Below are 23,765 nucleotides of genomic sequence, written 5' to 3'. Positions count from 1 at the left end.
TCTAGCATGATTCACGGAGCTCACATAGTCATAAAAATGTATAAAGCATGATAGCAAGAGGCATAATATCCAAATCAAGGCATAGTACAGTCTAAAGACTACTCCGGTCATGAATCATACATAGCATTTGTATATACACTTGTTGTATCGCATATACATCGTATCTCATGCATTTCAATTAGACAAACAATGTCATTTCCTAATGGTTATTCGCTCAACGAGATTAGGTAAGATATTTACCTCAACAAGGCTAGTCTGAAACTCCAAAATTGCGTTTCTTGAGAAATCATCTCTAACCGGCTCAAATCTAGACAAACATCGGCCAAGGAAGTCCACCAATGCCATAGGAAACGATCCCAATGCATAAACTTTCGATCTTTGAAGAAATTCCTGAAAGCCAATTGGGCCTGCGTGCCTCAAAAACCGAAACCAATACCAAAATATACTGACTCATAGCCAGATGAGTCCAAATATATGATTAGATTCCAAAACCAAGTCTAAATCGATACTCAAAAACTCCAAAATACACTCTCTTAAAGTGTAGACACAAATTCCAAATTTTCCTTCAAAATTCCATGATTAAAGCATGTAATTATCAACATATATAATCAAGTTCAAGTAGAAATTACTTACCCATAAAGTAGTAGTGAAAATATCCTCCAAAATTGCCTCATACTGCATCACAAGACTCAAAATAATCAAAATGGGCTAGGACTCGACTTAAAACTCTCCTGCCAGGCATCCTCGCACCTGCGCACAGTTTGCCACAGGTGCGACATTGTTTCGGTGGAAATAACCCCATTTCCGTGAGAAACCTAGAGACAGTATGATTGCGCTTTTGTGCCAAAAGTTCTGCTTATGCGCCTGTGCTTCTGCGCACAAAGCTCATTCCTGGGGACACGCATATGCGCAAATACTCTGCATCTGCAGACATCCCATCGTCTAGCCTTCCTCGCATATACCATCACTTTAGTGCTTTTGCGACCTCACACCTACCCAAGAACCATCGCAGGTGCAACACACCACTACCAGACATGCCAAAACACTTCAAAATAGTCTGAAACCAATCCGAAACACACACGAGGCCTCCCCTGGACCTGTCAAATCATATAAACATGTCCAGATATAATATCCAAACTTATCCGAAATATCAGAACATCATAAATAACATCAAAATCAAGAATCAAAGATCAAATTCATTCTCCCAACTTTCAAACCTTCAAATTTCGCTGAACGCGTCTGAATCACACTTAAACATTCGGGTTCACTACCATACCTTACACACAAGTTATAATCAACCAAACGAGCCTATACAAGGTCTCAATACCACAATAGGAGTTCGATAATACCGAATTCAACTCCCTGTCAAACTTATGAACTTTCTAATTCTTAAAATTGCTAACTTTCGACAAATAGAGCCAAAACCTTCTAGGAACATCCAAATTCAAATTTGAATATACACCCAAGTCCAAAATCACCATATGAACCTATTGAAATCAACAAATCTCAATTCCGAGTTTGTTTACACATAAGTCAAACCTTGATCAACTCTTCAAACTCAAAGCCTCCAAATTGCGAATCACTCTATTAATTCAATTTCGAACTGTTACACCCCATGTTTTCGTACATGTGAGTACGTCGTAAGTCAACTAATGTAAGACGAAAAATGAGATCATCTTTGAAAGTATATAAAGTAAGTTATCATGTTACCTCAGAGGTTACAAATATTGAATATCATGAACAATAAGTACAAAGAGGGTTGGAAGGTTCAGAAGCTAAAGGAATTGAAGAAAATAATGTTTTGTCGAAAGTCAACAAGTTGAGAATGTTATAACCCGTACCTTTGGGGGTGAGACTAGGGTTCTTAACATGATAAGAGGGTTATGTTATGATTTATTTAGTATTATGATAGTTATGTGTTAAGTTTTGAAGTCAAACGAGTTGTGGAACAAAAGTCGATGAAAGCATCAGAAGTTACGTTCATAAGTTTTACTGAAATTTGGATCAAATATCACTGCCACTTTTTCCCAATACTTAGAGTTACAGGGTGATCCACCCATCAGATTGAAGATCTATGATTCTATTTTCTAACACATTAAACCGTTTGTCAATACGACATCGAAGTAGAGATATATATACATGTTTGTGAGACTGCGCAAACTGCTAGGTGACAAGTAGGTGTGTCACCTACTTGCTTAAATGAGAGGACTACATATGTCCAAAAGGGGGCCAGTTCAGGTCGGCCAAAGAGACCTTTTAAGCACTTATTTCCTTCATATATTACACTGATAATAGGGCATAAAAACCAGAGATATGCCCTTGCAAAAATCCTCCCAAAAATTTGAAACAAACCCTAATTGATTTTCTCTTCTTTTCAAGTTCTAGTTGGAGGAATACCTAGGGTTTGAAGAACTAAGATAGGAGCCGAGATATTCAAAAAATAAGGTAAGTATACTGATCTCTTTCATCCATTTTATCTGCTGGAAATGTATGGAAAGTCGCTCTATAAATGTAAGAACTCACGAGACGGTGATTGGAAGCCGTGAGTTCGAGTTATTCAACTTGTAGTGGACTGTTTTGTGGGCTGTTTCATGTTGCTGTTGGATTGCGTCTTTTTCTACTGTTTTAGGGAGTTTTGGAGGATAAAGTGTGTGGAGAAACATCACATAAATTCAGGGTGGTGGGCTGGTCGTTCGTCGTAACATTTTCGGGTTGTTTGACACTACTACGATGGTCGTTTTGTGTATGAAGAGATTGGGGTGTGTTGCGCTGTTTTGTAGTATTTTGTGATGTATATAAGGTTGGAAAATGATGTATACATGTTTATATTTTTGTGTTATTTTCATTTTTGGGTTATGTCGAATTGGGAGGAAGTAAAGATTATACGGAAGATGCTGCCCGTTCTATTTCAAAATAAGCTTGTCGTTCGTTGTGCGATAGTCGTACCTTACAAAACTTAATGATAGTGTTATTATTGTTGTTGTCTATTAAGGTGCAATGAGATGGGTTCAACGTGGTTATTGGACAGATTACGATAAGGTATGTTAAGGCTAATCTTTTTCTTCATTTTGGCATGATCTCGTAAATACATGCAGTTGATAACGAGACATAATGAGAGGTCCGTACTCCTGAATTTATGTACATTATCCTAGTCTCATAAGTTATAGTATTCTCCCTTATCGGGACTTTATATTCAGTTATGTATTATCTTCTTCCATTAAAGAGAGCATACGGTCTATATATATATATATACAGTATTACAGTATTTTCACTACCATCGAGCTATAATCAGTAGGTGGGCCCCTATTGGGCATCCTCCGATCAGATGGTAAGTTATATACTAAGCCTACTATGGCTGAGCACCTTTGAGAGAGCTCAGAATGGGCGAGATACAGAGCCTAGTATGGCCGAGCGCCTATGAGCGAGCCTACTATGGCAGAGCAGTTATATGTACCGAGCCTTATAGGGACATACAATTAATTTACTTACTATATTGAGAGAGTTTAGTCAGTATCAACAGGTAAGCATATCTTCAGATCATCATTGACTCTCAGTTACTTTCAATTTTTATATTATCTGTTCAGTTTCAACTTTTAGTTATTTTGTTGCCTTACATACTCAGTACATTATTTCGTACTGACATCCCTTTTGCTGGGGACGCTACATTTTATGCCTGCAGGTCCTGATAGACAACAGGATAGACCTTCCCAGCAGACAGATTCAAACATCAACTTGGTAGGTAAGCTCCACTCCCTTGGAGTAACCAGGTCTAGACCTCGGAGTCAGGCCCTATCCCGACCATGATACATTTAGCTCTAGAGGCTTGTAGACGAGTCTTGCATATTTTGTATATCAGTAGATGTTCATGGAGGCTTCGTCAGTCTGCACAATTATATATATCAGATTTTGGTTATGTTTACCCCTCAACCGCCTAAGTTAAGGGTTACTCCTCAAGAGTTCACAGTTACAGAGTGGTACACTCGGACCGAGTACGGCACCGAGTGACGGCCATGCCTCTTCAGGTTTGGGGCATGAAAAGAACCACTCGAATATCAAAACCAACCCTGCATGTAAGTCATAATACACCATAAGAGTTGCCCAATGTCTCAAATCAAGGAACGAGATGCCAGAACTCAAAACGACCGGTCGTATAGTTATAGTTCTTATCAGGTAAGAGAACTCCATGACTTTTTGATGTGATGCGTGGTTATGAGTTTCTGCACTTTTTCTTTCGTCATTAATAGTAATGTAGAGGTTTGGAACAAGGTTTTATATTAGATGAGGTATTTTACATGTACCGGATTTGGTAACGAGCAACTATTGTAGTCAGAAGATATTTCTATGAGTATATAAGCTATGGGGTACATCGTGTGGTTAAATTTTAAAGTACATTTATGACTTGATGCAACTTATGGGTATTGATATAGTGTGTATATATATCAGAATCGGATCTTAAAGGGAGTTTCGAATGTTAAAATTTTGCTCTAAGGTTTATAGGCTATGTTTGAAGGGAGATTCTTCAGTCAGGATTGTGTAAGTGGGTTTATATGTATTGAGGTTTCATGAAATCACCCATAGTTACGAGTATGATAAGTTTGTAAAGTTATTTGACGGCATTGGAATGAATCTTGGCACGTTCAAAGACGAACGTATATTTAAGTGAGAGAGAGTGTAACAACCTGATCGGTCGTTTTGAGCTTTAGCATTCCGATTGGTGGTTTGAGCCCTTGAGAAGCTTCTTAGGATTTATTACAACTTGCGAGTATGGTTGGTTTTGATTTTTTTTAGTGGTTCGGGACTAGTTTGGTAGAGTAGTACTTATTATACAAGCTTTAAGTTGGATGAGTTGACCAAGGTTTGAGCTTTGACTAACATCCTAGGAATTAGGGTCTGATGGTTTCAATAGGTTCGCATGGTGATTTTGGACTTGGGCGTATGTATTTGATTTTGGATGTCCCTAGAAGATTTTGACTATATTTATCGAAAGTTGGCAACTTGAAGAATTGGAGAGTTCATGAGTTTGACTAGAGTTAGACTTTGGTGTTTTCAGACTCCGATGGTTGTTTTGAGACTTTGGATAATTCATTTTGCTGATTGGAAATATTGTTAAATTTTTTGTTGTAATCCGAAATGTTTAGGCATAATTCAGATATATTTGGCGAAGTTGGAATGTTTGGTAGTTAAGCATGGATATTGATCTTCGATTCATGGTTTTACTATTATTTTTGATGTATTGATCCTTGGAATAAGTTTTTATAAGATATTAGAACTTGTTGGTATGATTGGACGGGGGCTTAGGGGGATCAGGTGTGTTTCGTGATGGTTCTAGACAATTTGGAATTGGTTGGTATTGATGGTGCTGGTGTGTCGCACCTGCGGGGGATGGGGTGCAGAAGCGAAGTCGCTCCTCTGATAGAGGGAGCGCACCTGTGATACCGTATATGCAGATGGTACATTATAGGTGCAATGTTTGACTGGTGATTGGGATCTTGCATATGCGAGCCTGGGCTCGCAGAAGAGAGCTCGCAAATGCGATCTTTTTAGTTACAAGTGCGATATGTCTGGCAAACCTATTTATTTCAAACTTGATGATTCTTTCACTATTTTGAGTTTTGGATCATGGGAAAAGGCATGTTTGGAAGGAATTGTTGCTACTACATTGTAGGTAAGTAATTTCCACTTGGATTTGATTATATATCTTAATTACCATGATTTTATACACTTACAACATGGATTTTTTGAAAGGAAAAAATTGTGGGTTTTGTCTACAGTTTAAGAGGGTGTATTTTGGGGACTTGAGGTCGATTTGGACTCGGTTCTGGAATCTAATCACATATTTGGACTCGACAGGTTATGAGTCATCTGGATTTGGTATTGGATCCAGATTTCGGGCACGCGGGCCCAGGTTGACTTTTGTTAAATTTTTGTATACTCTTCAAAGATCAAAACTTTATTGATTGGGAGTAGTTTCTATAGCATTGTTTGACTTCCTTGGTTTATGTTTTGCTATATTTGAGCCAATTAGAGGTGATTTTAGAAGGAGGAGCGATTTGGAGCTTTAGACTATCCCGGATGAGGTAAGCGTGTTACATAGCTTTGGTTTAGATAATGTTTCCTAATAAATGGTATATTGCTACATACGAGGGTGATGTATATGTGAGGTGATGAGGGTATATGCATGTGCCATGGTTATTCATGCTCAGGGGTAGATTCTAGACTATTTTAAACCTTTTTTGGTCGTGTGTTCTACTTGTTCTATGTTTTACTTGATTGAATGACTACGCGAGCACTATAAGTCATTCTAGAGATAATGTTTAGGGTAATGATACCTTATTTGGGTAACGACCTGACCGCCCGTTCTGAGCTTTAGCATTTCGTTTGGTGGTTTGAGACTTTGAGTAGCTTCTCTTGAAGAACTATAACTTGAGTGTGGTTAGTTTTGATTTTCGAGAGTTTCAGAGTTGATTTGGAAGGGTGGTTCTTAATTTAGGAGCATGTTGACCAATATTTGACTTTTAAGTAAATACTCTCAGAATTGTGATTTTATGATCCCTATAGGTTCATATGGTGATTTTGAACTTATGCATATGTTCGGATTAGGATTTTAGAGGTTCCTTGGGGGTTTGAGCTCTTATTGTTGAAAGTTGGCAAGTTAATAGTTTGGAGGGTTATAGGATTTACTAGGAGTTGACTTTGATTTTATCGAGGTCCGGTAGGTGTTTCAAGATTTTGGATAGGTTCGTTTTGTTGAGTAGAACTTATATGTAATGTTTGGTACTGATTCGGAATGTCTATGTTGATTCAGATATGTTTGGCGATGTTAGAAAGTCTTGAAGTTAATAGATCGATTTTGATTGTTGATTATTTGTTCTGATGCTAGTTGTGATGTTTGGAGCATTTACAAGTTTGTTTTAGGTATATGGACTTGTTGGTATGATTGGATCGGGTCCCGGGGGCTCAGGTATGTTTCAGGGTTGTTTTGAACCACTTTCATGAGTTTTGGAGCATCAAATGTTTGCTGGTGTCTGGTTTTCATTGCGTTCATTAAGGAGGTCTCGCGTTTGCGATGACAGATTACTGCAAGAGGGATTTTGTGCTTCGTGTTCTTATCAGGGGCTCGTGTTCATGAAGGATGTGGGTTTTTTGGTCACTACGTCCACGGGAGGACCTTCGCGTTCATGTAGGAAGGAAGGCTTCATTCACGTTTGCGGAGCTGAGCTTACGTTTGCATTAGCGTGTCATGCTGGTGCTTCGCGTTCACGAGAGGACCTTATGATGCGAAAGGTTATTTTGGGGCTGAGACTATTTGTGCTCCGCGAACGCAAGGCTTGGACCGTGTTTGCGAAGGGTATTGCTGGGCAAACCACTTAAGAGATGTATTTCAATATTTTACCCATTCTCTCATATTTTGAACTCTAGACTTCGATAGATAAAGATTTTGAAGAGCAATTTCACTATTATATTGGAGGTAAACAATTTTCACTTAATTCTGGTTTTATATCTTGATTCTCCGTGGATTTCTACAACTAAAATATGAATTTTTTAAGTGAATTTTGGATTTTTTGTCTACAACTTAAGAGGATGTATTTTGGGGATTTGAAGTTTGGTTTGGAATCGATTTTGGAATCTAATAACATATTTGGATTTGTGGTGTTATGGGTAGTTGGGATCTATCCCTTGACTCGGTTTTAACCGTGTGGGCCTGGGTTGACTTTTGGGGATTTGATTAAAGATTAAAGCTTTATTGTTTGGAATTGATTCATATGGTTTTATTTGATGTTATGGATTTGTATTTGACTAGACTCGAGTTGTTTGGTATTAGATTTTAATGGAAAGGTGGTTTGTTGATGATTAAAGCTTGTCGGGTGGAGGTAAGTCTCTTGTCTACCCTTGTAAGAGGGAATTCTCCCCATAGGTGATCAATTTTTTATTTGTTACTCAATTTAGGTGTCACGTATATGCGAGGTGATGAGCGTATATGCGTAGCAAGTTTTTGACCATATCGATATTGTTGACTTGAATCATGCTTTATTTGGATTATGTGAAGTTAATATCCATGTTTTCATTGATTCTATGACCACGTGATAATTTGTCAACATATTTTAGGAGCATGCTTAAGGTTATGACTTCTTGATTTGGGAATAAAAGATTGTTTTGCCATGATGAGCTTTATTATAACACATAGTCATAAAAATGTCTTATTTGCTCTAGGATTTGGTGGTTCCTATGGCTTAACTAAATCATGTTAATTAAGATGATTAAACTTGTGCAAGTTTATATTGTTGATGGAGTCGTTGCGATAAATTGAGTTACATGATTTGCCATAGCCATATTATAGCTGTATGATCTTTTATCCACATTTTTTTATTGTTATGTTATGTGTCTCTTAATTATATTATTTCATATACATATGCATGACTTGGAGAGTTGGATGTTGTGAAAACGTTGAAGAATTTGACACCAAGGACAATGTGAGTAGATATTTGTTATCGATTATTGATGATATTATGATTGAAACGGGTTGCACGCTGCAATGATTGGTTAATGATCATTAAATATAAAATGATTATATGCTTGGATATTGATTCATCCCTCCGAAGTCAGGTGATTTCCCATGTTACCTTGGGCCCTGTGAGAGTAGACGCCGGGATTTGTGATGCTTGGTTCGACACGCGGCATGTGCCAAACAAATGAATTTGTGTTGTTTCTATTGAGAAAGGGATCCTGAGCATGCATATGTACATATAATAGACTCATGCAACTGACTTATATAATTGTTGTTGACATGTATCATGTCTTGATGTGAAGATTGAGGTATTTGACACCTGATTTGATTTCCTAATATTTGTGAAGCATGCCTAAATTTCTATATGAATTGCGTATCTAGCATTAATATCTTATTTAATGATATCATATCTGATTCATGTTTTATCTGATTATTGGGTTCTTAGTAAGTTTCGATGTCAACTCCTCGCCATTAGTTTTTCGAGGCTAGACTTAATACTTATTGAGTACCATTGTTTTGTACTCATACTATACTACTGCACACTTTATGTAGGTTTTGAGACCGGTATTAGCAGTACCCTTTGTGCTGAGTAGGAGTATTATTGGAAACTTCATGCTGAGCTGTTGTACTTGATCTGATCTGCATCACATGGAGTCCCCATTCCACACTTTTCTATTTTCTATTCATGTATTTTTTTTGGACATAAGTATTTATTCAATTGTCTCTAGTTATTCTATTAGATGCTCGTGATGTAGTGACATCGGGTTATGGGTGTCTGGTAGACAATTGTCATCATATTCATGCCTTGTTGTTCAATTGCACATATGATATTGACTTGAAATTCATTCCAGCATTGTTATTTCTATCATGAAAACAGTTAATGGCTTAATAATTGGAATCTATAGTTGTTGTTGTTGTATGTTGGCTTACCTAGTGAGCGTGGTAGGTGCCATCACAGGCTTTGGTGAGATTTTGGATCATGACAAGTTAGTATTAGAGATCTAGATTCTAAGGATCTCACTAATCACGAGCATGCATAGTAACATCATTTGGATCGATACAAAGACGTTAGTATCTATCTATAAGAGGCTATAGGGCTTTAGGAAACTTCCCCTTCTTGATTCTTTATCATGCGACTTTATTCTATTTGAAGCCTATATCTTCAATTCCTTCCTATTCATTCGTATTCAATATAGAGTACTCGACATCAGATGGGCATCGATGAGTGGTGGTGATGTTGCAGATGTAGTGTGGGATGATTTTTCCCATGCATTATGAGGCATCCTACGATCATCGCTTTAAGGAGGGGTTTTTGCATTTATAACAGCCCCGGTGTTGGAGTTGCCTATAGGTTCAGGTCCATATACAGTATGTTGTGATGCTTCACACACTAATCTTAGCATGGTGTTGGTGTAGAATGGTAGGTTGGCTGCCTACGTGTTGCGGCAGTTGAAGTTACCTGAGAAGGATTGCCCGGTTCGTGATTTAAAGTTGGAAATTATCTTGTTTGTGCTTGAGAATTGGAGACATTATTTGTATGGATTTCCATGGGAGGTTTCTACAAGCCATTTAAGTCTTCGAAAATTGTTCAGGCGGGAGGATTTAAATTTGAGGCATCATGAAGTATGGATAGTTTGGTATGTACTCCAGCGGAGGGGAGGCATTTGGCTATGAATGTTTAAAACTCGGTTTATAGATTTGTGAGATCGAATATCTTTAAGTATAGTTGAGTTCTTGCTGGTATGGTTGCACGGTCGTCCTTGTTTGATTGCATCAGAGCTCGTCGGGAGAGTATTTTCATTTGCTTGTCCTTAGGTACACGGTGCTATGAGGTGGTGTTAAGTAGGTGGTCCTAAGTGATGATGGTGTATTGCAACTTCAGGGTTAGATATGTGTTTCTATCATTGTGGTTTGAGGGAGTTTATTCTTTAAGAGGATCATAATATGTAGTATATCATGGTCTGAAGTTGCATTATAGGTAGCAAAGGATGAAGGAGGATGTTATTGGGCATGTCTCGTGGTGTTCGATTGTCAACACGTCAAAAATGAGCATCAGGGAAGGTTTACTTTGAAAGATGGCTATACCTAAGTGGAAGTGGCAGCATATCATTGTGGGATTTGTGGTAGGGTTGTCATGGATCTCGGGGAATTTTGATGCTATTTGGGTCATTGTGGACAAATGACTAAGTCTGTGCATTTCATTTTGGTGGTGACTTCTTACACTTTGAGGGTTCAAATTTTACGGGAAGGGTTTACTTGAGCTACTTGTCGAACACCCTTAAGCATCCTTAAGCATGCATTTAAGATATAAACATGAATAACATATGCGAGGGAAACCTGCCCAAAAGACATATGTACATATACATGCGGAAATACAGTGGGACGAGGCGACAAGGCTACTATAGACAACTATATACCCAAAACTGGAAGCCAACAAGGCCATATACTATCTAACTATACATAACTGTCTGCAGACCTCTAATAGAAGTATAACTGTACAAAGACGGGACTGAGCCACGGCATACCCATATATGTATACAAGTATATCGTACCAAAATCAAAAGCAGCTACAGGTCAAGTGGAGCCCGCCAACTCTCCTTGATCAAGGATCCTAAGAAGGAGGACCATCAGCTTGCCTACCTGCACCTGCGTGCATGAAACGCATGCCCCGGGAAATAGGGTGTCAGTATGAATAATGTACTGAGTATGTAACGCATGAAAATCAGTACATAAAATACATAGATCAAACATAGAATAACGAATTCCGCATGTAAATCCAAATAATTTTGAAAATCCTGAAACATTTATAATGTCATGCACGTGCATATGAATGTCGTGTCATGCATAGGTATAGGTGTACATAATATCATCAGGCCTCTGAGGGCATCCCATCATATCATCTCGGCCACTGTGGGTAAAATCATCAACGTATACCAGCTGATCAGGTGGTGGTGCGTATATAACGCCGTAACCTTTTCCCATATCCCATATCCATATAATATACATATATACACGTATATAACGCTATCTGGTCATGGGTTAATGTACATGTATAAATGCATGAAATGCAAAAGAAATACGTTAATAAAATTTTCTCGGAATGCCATAAAAATCAATATACCTTTCGGCTAAACTTTATCAAATATGTATTTTTCTGAGACCCATGAACAGAAGATATAATAATAATTCACATGGGTAATCAAAAATATAGACGCCCCTAGTATTTCTATGAATAGAGTCATTTATGAAAGTTACGTATTTTGCTCGTTTCATTGGTATTATTTGGATCATGCCAAAAAGAAAGAAGGGATAGCCTTAACATACCTGGAGTAGGGAAAAATCCGTATGATATTCTTGGAAAAGGTTGCACCGTACTCCGTTAGAACCGCAAAATTTTTACGTTGTTAAGCTTCTAATAATTCTCGTTGGATCTTGGTTGAAAGACGTTTTGTTGAAAGCTTGTAAAAATGGCTAACGTTCTGGTTGTAAGAATGATTAACATTCTGATGGTAAGAATGACTAACATTCTAATAGTAAGAATGACTAACATTCTGATTGTATAGTCTTTAGTATGGAAAATATTAGAATGGAGTGAATGTGTAACTAATAAATTATGCCACCTAACAAGAAATGACTAAGAGTCATTTCTTTAGAATGTGGCTAGCTGCCACGTTTTGGGGGGGGGGTCTTATCTCATACTTTATTAACTAAATAGGTAATGTCCCGTTACTCGATAATTAACTAATTACCCGCATAATTAAAAATTATGTCAAATTACTTAAAATACTACTCATTTTTAATATACTTTATACATCATACTATCACGGTCATATGGTACCTTGTATGGTACTAGTCCATAAATATCGGGTATTATAGCTCGGACCGTATTTTATCCCAAATCGACAACCTTCAATAAAACTCATTTTCTTTAATTTGTGTACCCTTTATCCTTCATGGCACTTACTTATCGCTTGTTATAAATTGCATAAATACGTTAACCTCAAGATAATCTCATCCCCAAATCTACGTCGATTAACTGAAGACGAAACTTTAACGTACGAAAACGTGAGATGTAACACTACTAAGGGAATATAATTGCTTGATTATCATCTTGGTCTGCAATTTAGTCTTGAGTTTTTGGTGTGCTCGTGGGTCTTACAGTTGTTTATTGATGGAATCAAACAGATTCTTAAAGCCTGTGGACGAGTGTGGACTCAGGATATTGATTGATTCCATAGTGTTTGTATCCATGGCAAGGTCATAGGGAGATGTTAATATGAGGTTAAACATGTGGGCTATCTCCTTTGAGAAGATTGGAGGTTGCATGATTTCTTATGAGGGTGTTATGAAGAGGATTTCCTTCTATCCAATGGGATGTATATGCTAAGATGTGAGTTTGGAACGCTTGAGGTAGATGGCATGATTGTCATGGGGTTGGAGTACGTTTGAGCTGATGATTTGGGGATGTGTTATGGTTATTTCAACATGAGCTAATGTGAGATTCAGCTGAGTAATAGTGTGAGGTCATGGTAGTTAAGAAGGAGAAGTCATTATAGGTTCTTGGATTATGTGATTCTGGCTTAACCCCAAGTGGGGGACCCCACAATCGATGGTTAGATCACATGGTCATGTGTTGTTATAGGATCTTGACTAAGGGACACTTGTTGATTAGTTATGACTTAATGAGGATAACTTTGAGGATGATTCGAGCAAGGAATTATTGGATGCTTGTTTTATTTCACCTTAGTAATATATGTAGGTGGTGAAATAAATCAGGTCCGATATTCTTCTGTGGAGGAAGTGTGCAAGGGAACGGATTTGCTCGATTGCTTCTTTTTGGAGTATTCATGCGCTAACGGAGAATTACTTGTTCGGCATGATTGGGTATGTACTCGGGACTAGGAAAGAGCGAACGACTCTCAAGGAGGTTATAATGGGTTCAAGATTCACTATGTGGTATTTAAAGATGTCTAGTTGGTGTGTGCCTAAGGAATATAGAATTGTGTTGGATTGTCAAAGAGACTTGGAGTATTTCTGTATAATTATCAATTCTGCGATGCAGTGGTTGGGAGATGGAATAAACAACTTTGGATTCATAGAAGGTCTCTTCAGAGTAGGAATTTCGGTTTGAGGTACTATTAGGTCTATGAGAGGGAATGAAATGTCTTACAAGTCTTAGGATGATGAGATTTCATGTTAGGGTCAATTGAGATGAGTTTTGATTAAGGTCCATATGGTACTGGGAAAGACTAGTGTTGCCTTGACGGCGGGGCATGAGTAATCTAAAGAAGTTGGGCAAGAAAAACAATGGCTTGGGTCAGCATGGTAATAAAAATGATCGAGTCCTTTGGTATTATAGGGATTTGCATCTGCTTTGTGGCAAGACTTTCGAGTTAAGCAATCTGTGTGATTTGTTCGATTTAGAGGGAATCAATTCTGATAGTTTGGTTATGTGAAAATGGGTTCTGAAGAGTTTGCAATGGTTTTGACCACGACATGCGGTTTATGTCTTCTACAGGCATGTGAAGTTTGTTGCACGTTGTGATTTTCTCTTGAATTGAGTAAAGTGAAAGGTTCTAGTCGATGGAGTGTGTATTCTATTTGTGAATCAAAGTTGATAATGAGATTCTCGTATTCTTATATAATAGCATGATAGATGCGGTGGGCTGTGTGGAATTGGGATTGAATGGATAAGGTTGCGGTTTAGTTTTGAAAGGAATGTCATGAGTTCTAGATAGCATGGGAGATTTGGGATGTTTAAGAGAATGCTAGAATTATCTTGTATTGCCTAAGAAGGGTGTGTGTCATGCCCCAAACTCGGGGAGCGCGACCGGCGCTCAACCAAGAGAACCCGGCCGAGCAAGCCTGTTAGATTACCTTCTACCCAAACTCATCTATGAATAAAGAGGAGATGTACTCCATTAATCAAACATTGAAATGATTTTATTAAAAACTTCATTTTCATTCCCATTAGCAGCTTCATTCATAATTTCCAAAATATTACAAGTTTATAGAATTAATGAAAAACATGATTTTCAAATACCAACATTTCTAGTTCAATTCCCAACATTAACTACAACCCACAACCTGTCTATGGAGCCTCTAAGTACAATAAAAGAGTAATATGGAAATGCCGGCAACAAGGCCCCGGCTATACCTCAAAACACAGTACATGAGAAAATGACCCTGAAATGAATTGGGGCTCACCAAATCAGCTGAAAAGAGTGCACTGCTATCACTGATCAATGCCGCCTGCTGTGGATCCACCTGCATCCATTAAAGATGTAGCGCCCCCGGCAAAAGGGATGTTAGTACTGTCGATTAGTACTAGTATGTAAAGCTAAAAGTCCTCTTTCAAAATAGAATGCCCATATAAAAAAAAACAACACATAGAAATAGCAAGTCACAGTCAACAATATTCAAATGTCCAGTTAAAATATAATAATTTTCAAAATACGAACTTCATATATAATTTTTTGGTTGGGAGATCATTAGCACCGATATACCACCGTCTTTGTTAGCACGGAGTCCGATCACGCCCGATCGGCTAGGCCATCTCCCTACGGACAATGTGGTTTGACAGGTGATGCTAAATAAAGTTGTTACCAAGAGTAGTACCACCATGTGTGCAACATGGCGTCCGATCTCCACCCGATCAGCTAGGCAGCCTTCCCACATATGCCGTGTGGGTTGACTTTTCCAATCCACAATTGTTACCAGTTTCATCCTAATTAAGGGGAATAATATCACAGTTTCTCCAATATTTCAATTACATCCCAAATAAGGGGAATAATCACAATCCACCTCTACACCGGCACGTATAGTTTTAGGTGTGGGCCTTATGACCCACCCTTCCTCGGTTTTGCTAATGATGGTCCCAAAAATATTTTTGATTTGATTTGCACACAAAGGTAACATAAATACAATTGTACTCACCTCAACATATTTCATAGTGTATAAATTTTTATTATTATTTTCCAGACACCCACGACAACAATATTTCCTTGGCTCATTTGGCCATTCACAAGATTCTTTATTCCTCACACGGTGGCCGTATTTCATATTCCACACTTTTACCTCTTTCAATTTCAAAGATCACCATCAAAAATCAACATATAGAATATTTCAGCATTCATATAACTCAAATTTATTAGTAATGGGAACTTTAAATACAAAAGATTTCTTCCCAAATAATGGGGCATACCGAACAGAAAATACAAGCACACATCAAAATCATAAGCAATCAATACACCATTTATTCTTGCAATACTCTTTCCCCATAAATGACAATATACAACTTCAATACATGAGTATGTAAGAACTCGAATCACGCTGGATATATTTGTAAAGCAAAACATTAGTTAAAGAAGCCACTTATGGGCATGGATTGAGTACAAAAGCTTTTAGGCAATTCTATTTTTGAAATCATTTTTAAACAATTGAGTCGAGGCTTATTTCATATTCTTTATTGCATCCTCTCAAATCATTTGCACTACTAGCCACAATCATAACCTAAATTCTTGGCACGTTGGCCACACACTGTAGCTCCAATTCAATTATTCCATTTCCGACCATCTTTAAAGATTATCAACATTAAGACATTTCCAATCAAGACTTTAGGCATACATATGAGCAATTAAGAGTCTTAAGAATATTGAGATTTTCTCACACAATTTGGCATACTAGCTTTCATTTGAAATACAATTCAAAGCCATAACATTTTAATGCGCAATCCATACTTTGAAACTCACGGGAACATTATGGAATTCGATTCTACGAGAGAAAGTCTAGCCAACATAGCTTGTAGATAAATTTCGAAATTAAGGGCTAGGGTGTAGTATCTTACCTCTAGGATAAAGACCTAGTGAGTTTTCCTTGTTAATCTTCCAAAATTTGAGCAAGAATTGAAGAACAATAATTGAGGAATACCTTCTCACTCTAGGGCACTCTCTCTCACTCTAAAATGTCAGATTTTAGCTCAAAATGGTCCAAAGCGTGTATTTAACGAAGTAGGGTCGGGTTTTAAAAAAACCAAAAATGAAGCTCCGGAAAAGGTTCTGCAGTCGCATATGCGACCGCATAATAATTATGCGGTCCACTAAATGACCGCAAAATTTGGGTGCCAAAACTGGAAAGGAATTGACCAGGTCTGCGGTCAATGTGCGGCCCGCAAACCTATTCTGCAGTCACTTAATACACCGAAGAATGGTTCTGCGGTGGCATAGTGCACCGCAGAACGGTTCTACAATCGCTTAATGCACAGTAAAACGGTTCTGCGATCGCATAGTGCACCGCAGAATGGTTCTGCGGTCGCATAGTGCACCGTATAACCTCCCTCCGAAAATTCCCAAAGCGGGATATGCGATAAGAGTGCAGCCCGCGAAATGGTTTAAGCGGTTGCATAATGGGCCGCAAAAATAATATTAAAAATGGCCCAAAAGACTGCTCCACTCTACGGCCATTCTGTGGTCGCAGAACGGACCGCATAAATGCCTACTTCTGCAATATTTTCCTTCAACTCCCCAGCGCACTGTTGAATCCAAAAAGTCCAAACCGTGTCGAGCTTGCGAGCCGTGAAGAATTTCTACTATTATTAACCTCTACTCCTACTTCGGCATCATGGAATCCGGGTTTATAGGAAAAAGTTTATGGGGCCTTACAGTGTGCATTGCAGAAAACACATTGTATTTCATTTTGCACATGCTTGACTAGTGCTAAAAGAATTGCATAGTTCATACCGTTGATGTCCAGGGCAGCTAGATGATGGATGGGATTTATGGAATTGTATATGTGACGTAGTAGTTACCTAAGTGATGGTGTTAGAGATCAAGTATGAAGATTTTGTATCCTTGAGGCTTAGATATTAGATTTTCATAGAGGTAAATTATCCCTTGATTGTAGATGTGAATGTGTGTTCAAGATTTGACAGCCGATTGTATGTTTCATGGATAGAGTCACTGTGGACTTTTGGAAGGCTATTTACCTACTTTGGGATGATCTGAATCTGTTTGGAGGCCCATTGTTGACGATCAATTTTGACCCTCCCTTTTAAAATTAATTTATTTGTACTTAGTGACTTACAATAAATATGTCGAATATTTTTTCTAATAAATAATACTTATTTTTATATATATTAAGTAATTAATAATATTGAAATTAATAATTTAGTATTATATAATTTTAAGATATATTACACTTACTATTTTTGAGACTATTAAGATAACCTTTATATTTATTACAGAGGTTTTATAATTAATTTAATAAGTTATTACTTAAATTTTTAATTAATTAGCCAACTATTTCAAATAATCTGAAGTTAATGTCATAAATTGGAAAATAAGGTATTTAATAATTAATTAATTACTTACAGTAATTAGTATTGTATTTGATGATTAAAATTTCAATCATATATTATTAAAATTAATTAAGTTTAATTAAATTAATTTTAAGTGGTTAAAGGCTAAATGGTTATAATTGCAATTCCGCTCTTAAAACATGAATTGGCCATCTCCTAAATTAGAACCAGCCCAATACACCGGCCCAATTCACATATGACCCAGTCCCAATCAAAATTTGCCACATCACCTATATCTACTACTCACATAAGGAACACACACACATCTGAGCCGTTAGTCTGTTCGATCAACAAGCCATATTTTATCTTGATTTTCCTTTAATTTTAACGCCTCCGAGATCCAATCTCAGACGTTGAAATACATGGATCCAGGGGCTCATATATTTTCCCATAAAAAACCTTTAAAAACTTTTAATAACTGAATTATCAGGGACGTTGATCAAATAATACAATGGCCCAAATCTTTCTCTTCCATTTTAACATATAGACCAGCCTGGTGCACACCCCAAACCCTAATCATTTCCCCCTTGAACAACTGCCCCTCTTTCCCAAAACTCTCTCTAATCTCTCAACCTCCCCACACCCATCAATCCTAAATCCATAAATTTGTGCAAGGTCACAAAATTAAACCTCACAACACATAATCTATTACTTACACCTGTGAATCTCACCGGATTATTTCCTTTTTCATTACTAGATTCGAAATTTCCAATTCTGAAACCCTAGGCTCAAAGATGAAAATCGACTGATTTCTTCTTCGTTCTTTCGAATCAAGCATGCATGGCCATCCATCATGTCCCTATACCATGGATCCTGCTATCTCTTTTCCATTTCCACCGATAAAATTCAAAATCCCCCGAAAACGCTAGACCTAAAAATGACACCTCAAATCATCTAAAATCTCTTATGATCTTTCAAATCGGAAGTATGCATCAAGGTTTCTCAAGTTTCATCATTATTATTCGAGGACCAAAGGTCAAACGCGGTGATCTTTGGACATTGAAGCTTTGAGCGATGGATTCTCGCTCATCAACGGTCGATTCACTCCACCCTCGTGCCGAGGTAAAACTTCTCACTATTTTCACCTCTGAATCTCTTCGGATTTTCCCTTTCCTGTTGTAATCATCGTTCATTTGTCATGTTTTGCTATCGTTTGAATTAAAACGGAACCCTAATGACTTGAATGCCACTATAAATACGGCCTTAAATGTTCATACTTAACACAACATAAGCGTAGTACACAATAGCTTACAAAATCAATTCATAATCAGAACCTAGGTTCTAACTGATTTTTCATCTGTTCTCTTTTTTCGGTTATGAGTTTTATTCACTGGTAATTGTTTGAGCTTTGGTTCCTAAACGGCTAAACAAAGTCCTTGTTTGGTTTGCTGCTCAATGGATGGTCAGTATTTGATGACTCTTCTTCTCTTTAACTGTTCAAGCTGAAGTCATGTTTATCTTATCATCTTCTATTGATCATCTCTGCTTGTGATGTGTTATTATTAGCTTATAATAGACTATCATGCTTTGGAATTGTATGTCTCCTAATAATCTAAAGTTAAATCAGTTCTAATCATTTATCTTGTGGCCTTAATGAATGTTGCTCTGGATTGAACAATCTTTGTGTTGTTAAACCCCTATAATTAACTAAAGAACCTTGATGATCCTTTACACTTGTTATGAGATTAGACCTTCTTGATGCTTTGCTAAGGCTTTCATTGTTCTCTGTACCATTGGTCTGATACAGAAGGACTGCTTATGGTGAAACAATTCATTGTTCTGAACTCCTGTAATTGGCTTGTTGGTCGGATCCTATGTTATTTGATACTCAACCATGTTTACAATGTTGCAATCTTGTAAGAACATCTCTTGTGTGTGTGTTTGTATATCTTATCTTAAGGATTCTGCACTCATTCTTGTTTTAAAAACAAACTTTTTTGCTTGTCCTTCATGCCTATGCGTGTGCCTCTGTAATGACCCGGCCGGTCGTTTCAAGAGTTATAGCCCCATTTTCCCTATTTCTGCTTCTTTTTGTGTCCTTCAGCTATATTGTGTTATACCGGGTTAGTTGGTTCGGGTACAGAGTGGTTTCGGAGTGAATTGAGACACTTAGTCTCTAAAGTAGAAGCTTAAGTTGGAAAAGTCAACCGGATGCTGACTTATGTGTAAACGATCTTGGATTTGAACTTTGATAGTTTCGTTATCTCCATTAGGTGATTTTGGACTTAGGAGTGCGTCCGGAATATGATTTGGAGGTCCGTAGTGGAATTAGGCTTGAATTGGCGAAAGTTGAAAATTTGGTGATTTTTGGTCGGCAGTGAAAAATTTGATATCAGGGTCGGAATGGATTTCCAAAAATTGGAGTAGGTTCATGGTGTCATTTGTGACGTGTGTGTAAAATTTGAGATCATTCGGACGTGGTTTGGAAGGTTTCAGAATCGATGGTGGAATTTGAAAATTTAGAAGTTCTTAGGCTTGAATCCGAGGGTAATTTGGTGTTTTGATGTTGTTTTGAGTTATTCCAAGGCTCGACTAAGTTCGTATGATGTCATAGGATGTGTTGGTATGTTTGGTTGAGGTCCCGAGGGCCTCGGGTTGGTTTCGGGTTGTTAACGGAAGGTTTGGAACTTGGAAAATGCAGCAGAACTGCTGCTGCTGGTGTCTTCCGCACCTGCGGAGAGGGAGTCGCAGGTGCGAGACCGCAGAAGTGCATGGAAGGTCGCAGATGCGGGCAGTTTTGAGTTGGACTGGAACTGAAGGTGCGAGAAGGTTGTCGCATCTGCGAGCCCGCTGGTGCGAGACCTGGGTCGCAGAGGCGGAAAGGAGGAAATTGGCTGGCTCCGCAGAAGCGGAGGGAGTTGCACAGGTGTGCAAGGACAGGTGTGAGATGTTGGCCGCAGATGCGGAACCTGTGATTTTAAGTGAGTTCCACACCTACGATGGGATTTTCCGCAGGTGCGGCGTCGCAGAACCGGATAAGGTGACCGCAAATGCGGTTTCACTGGGCAGAATGTATAAATGGAGGACTTTGTGATTTTTGCTCACTTCCACCATTTTTAACTCGGACTTTGGAGCCTTTGGATGATGTTTGGCACAGATGAGCTACTCTTGGATTTATTCTTCAACCTTTAAGACTCAACTTAAGGTGGTAAGATGAATTCTTCGAAATGTTAGATCACTTCTAGGTTTTCAAGAAAGGTGATAAGTTTAGGCTTATTGTTGTTCTTGTTATTCTAAAGGGTCGGGTTTCACAATCTATCTCTTGTTTTTAATTCTCTACCAAAGGCAAATAGTTTATCGTTAGCTAACTGTTGTTGTTAGGATTCAACTTCAAGAATAAACTTCTTGAATTTAAGAAACTCTTTCTTGAATTCAATCTATCTTTAATTTCTGTCTTTTTTTTTGTTTTTTTATTTTGTTTTAGCTTCGGCATATTTATTGATTTTTCTTTAGTAGTCCTTGGACCCCTATCGTGTTGTTATCATTTTGGTACTTAAGGGGTATGTATATGAGGGTTTGGTGGGTTTGCCAGAGAGACTAGGGGTACAACATGGGTTGTAGTGACTGTGGTTGGGGTATTGTTCACTTGTCGGGTGGTTGAAGGGAAGTGATCAGGGATCGAGTCTAGTGAAGGGAAATAGGGTGGTTATGGAAGCGTCATCACGGCCAGATGCACCACTTCCCGAATGCGTTGTACCTCTTCTCTTAATGAATCCATTTCTTGTGCCATCCTAGCAACGTGCTCATCATTTCGGGTATTATTCGTTTCCCCCAATTGCCCCAGCTTGTCGCCTATCACCAAAGCGTGTCCGGTCGGGTCGTTAGTTGTAGACATCTTTCCTTTTGATCTCAGGTTGTTTGGTGGTTTATCCAGTTTTTTGAATCAACACAACCCAACCTCTGTTTTGGGGAATAATAATAAAGTAATGCAAGAAATAAAGAAATGAAGAACAGAAGTCAGTTTTAGCGATTGCACAAATATGATCACATAGAGAAGTTAGTTCACGTACTCAAATAAGCACGTTTCTTAATATGCGAGGGACCTCTCTTTGCCGGGGGTGGGCTATGTCGCGAATATTTGACGAACAATCAAATTATGACACGGTTAGATCCAGAGCAAACTTTCAATTTTTCATTAAAAATATTTGGATCATAATGAACAGGAGCGATAATTACAACATTGTTTTCTAACATCCATAATATTACACGGTCTCAAAGACTTGCCTTTGGGGAAATGAAAGGGGTACAAGATAAATGGTGTAAGGTGGAGGGGGGAATCATCCAGCCACTAGTAGTCATCCCCAAAATCATCTCCCAAATCTTCTTCCTCAGGTTCTTCTTTTAGGTGTTCCTCAAACTCTTCTTCTTCCTCATCGTTGTTGTATTCGGGCTCTTCTTCATGATCCTCTTCTGGTTTTGTCTTTGATTCAATTTGTATATGCACAATCATTCAGTCATCATCCTACGGAGGTGGCAGTATACGGTAAACTGATCCTGGAACCACCTGCCGATGCATGGAGGTGGAAACAAGATAATGAGGCAAGATCTCGTGATATAATTGTAAGGTTGTTGTTGCATCTTCTAACTCGACCACTCCTTCTCTGCTTGGTCGAGCAAAATCATCTTCCTCATTGATCCATACAAAATATTCTGGAGTACACCATGAATTCTGACCTATTGACATCATGATTAGGTCATTCCACTCGTCTTGAAGTTTACTTACTCTTGGGATCGGGATTTGCCCATTGTAGTTATCTTCATACATAGTTTTTCTCAACCAGAGGGTTACATCCTGGATCACACCAAACTGCCTGAGAGCTCATAGTGTTCAATGGCTGAATGCCTTCGAGTCCTATCAGCTCTATGAAATACTTCCCGGGGATCCTCAGAATTGCCCTGTCGCTCAACCACAAAAGCTTCCAATTTATCCATTCTCCACTTAGGTGAGTCTGCATTCCTCTCCATTCCTCTTGTCAATGCGGTGAGACCAGTGCCTCATTCTCTTATTGTGACTTATGATCATATTGATGACACCCACAAAATAGTCGATAATGGCCTCTCTTTGGAAGACATGTTCTGTGGCCCATATCTGGAATAAAAAATTGCAGCCCTTAAAGAAGTCATTCCCTCTAGAACATGCAGACAATGCTCGAAGTGTTTTTGCCAATATCATAGGCACCAAGGTGACTTTTAGATTTCCTCGAAATGTTGCAAAGACCACATGCAACAAGTTGATGTTGATTTGTCCTCTCCTCTGTGGGAAAACCAGTAATCCTAGCAATGCCAAAGAGAAGGTTAAAGGACATAGAGTTTCCCAAGTCGCATGATTACACTGAAACTCCCCCATGTGCCACTCGTAGCTCTCTCGATGTCCAAATCTGTCAAACAATTTGTCTAAGCTCACCCACCCGTCTTCAATGTTCCTCAGATTCTGGCTACTTGCTAGACCCAAGGCATCGAGGAACTTGTGGACGGGCATGGTAACCGGCAGTGGTGGCTTTCTCCCTGTAAATGGTAAATTTGTGAAGCTGGTTACTTCCTCTAATGTTGGTACCAATTCACAGTCCACGAACTAGAAAACCACTTTGGCTGGATACCAGAATTCTATCAAGAGCTTGGTAAGAACTTTGTCGGTCCGGACGTTCAGTAAGGCAGTCAATACTCCTAAGTGCGTCCTGATCTCGTCTCCATGATCCCGACGAATATTCCTCTATCATTGTTTTAGCTTGTGTGGTGCTCCCACGACCATACTAATTTCAGGGATGTTGTGATTGATTTCCATTCTGAAGGGGTGAAGAAAGGGGTTTGGTAAGTGTTTGCTGTGGATCTTTACCGTCGCATCAGAATTTATTTGTTGTTCCAAAAAAGTCATGTCATTGGGCGCATGACCCATTGAGATTAAGG

This window comes from Nicotiana tabacum, chromosome 13 (assembly GCF_000715075.1).
Source record: "Nicotiana tabacum cultivar K326 chromosome 13, ASM71507v2, whole genome shotgun sequence".
Lineage (NCBI taxonomy): Eukaryota > Viridiplantae > Streptophyta > Magnoliopsida > Solanales > Solanaceae > Nicotiana > Nicotiana tabacum.
Note: the sequence above shows the minus strand (reverse complement) of the source record.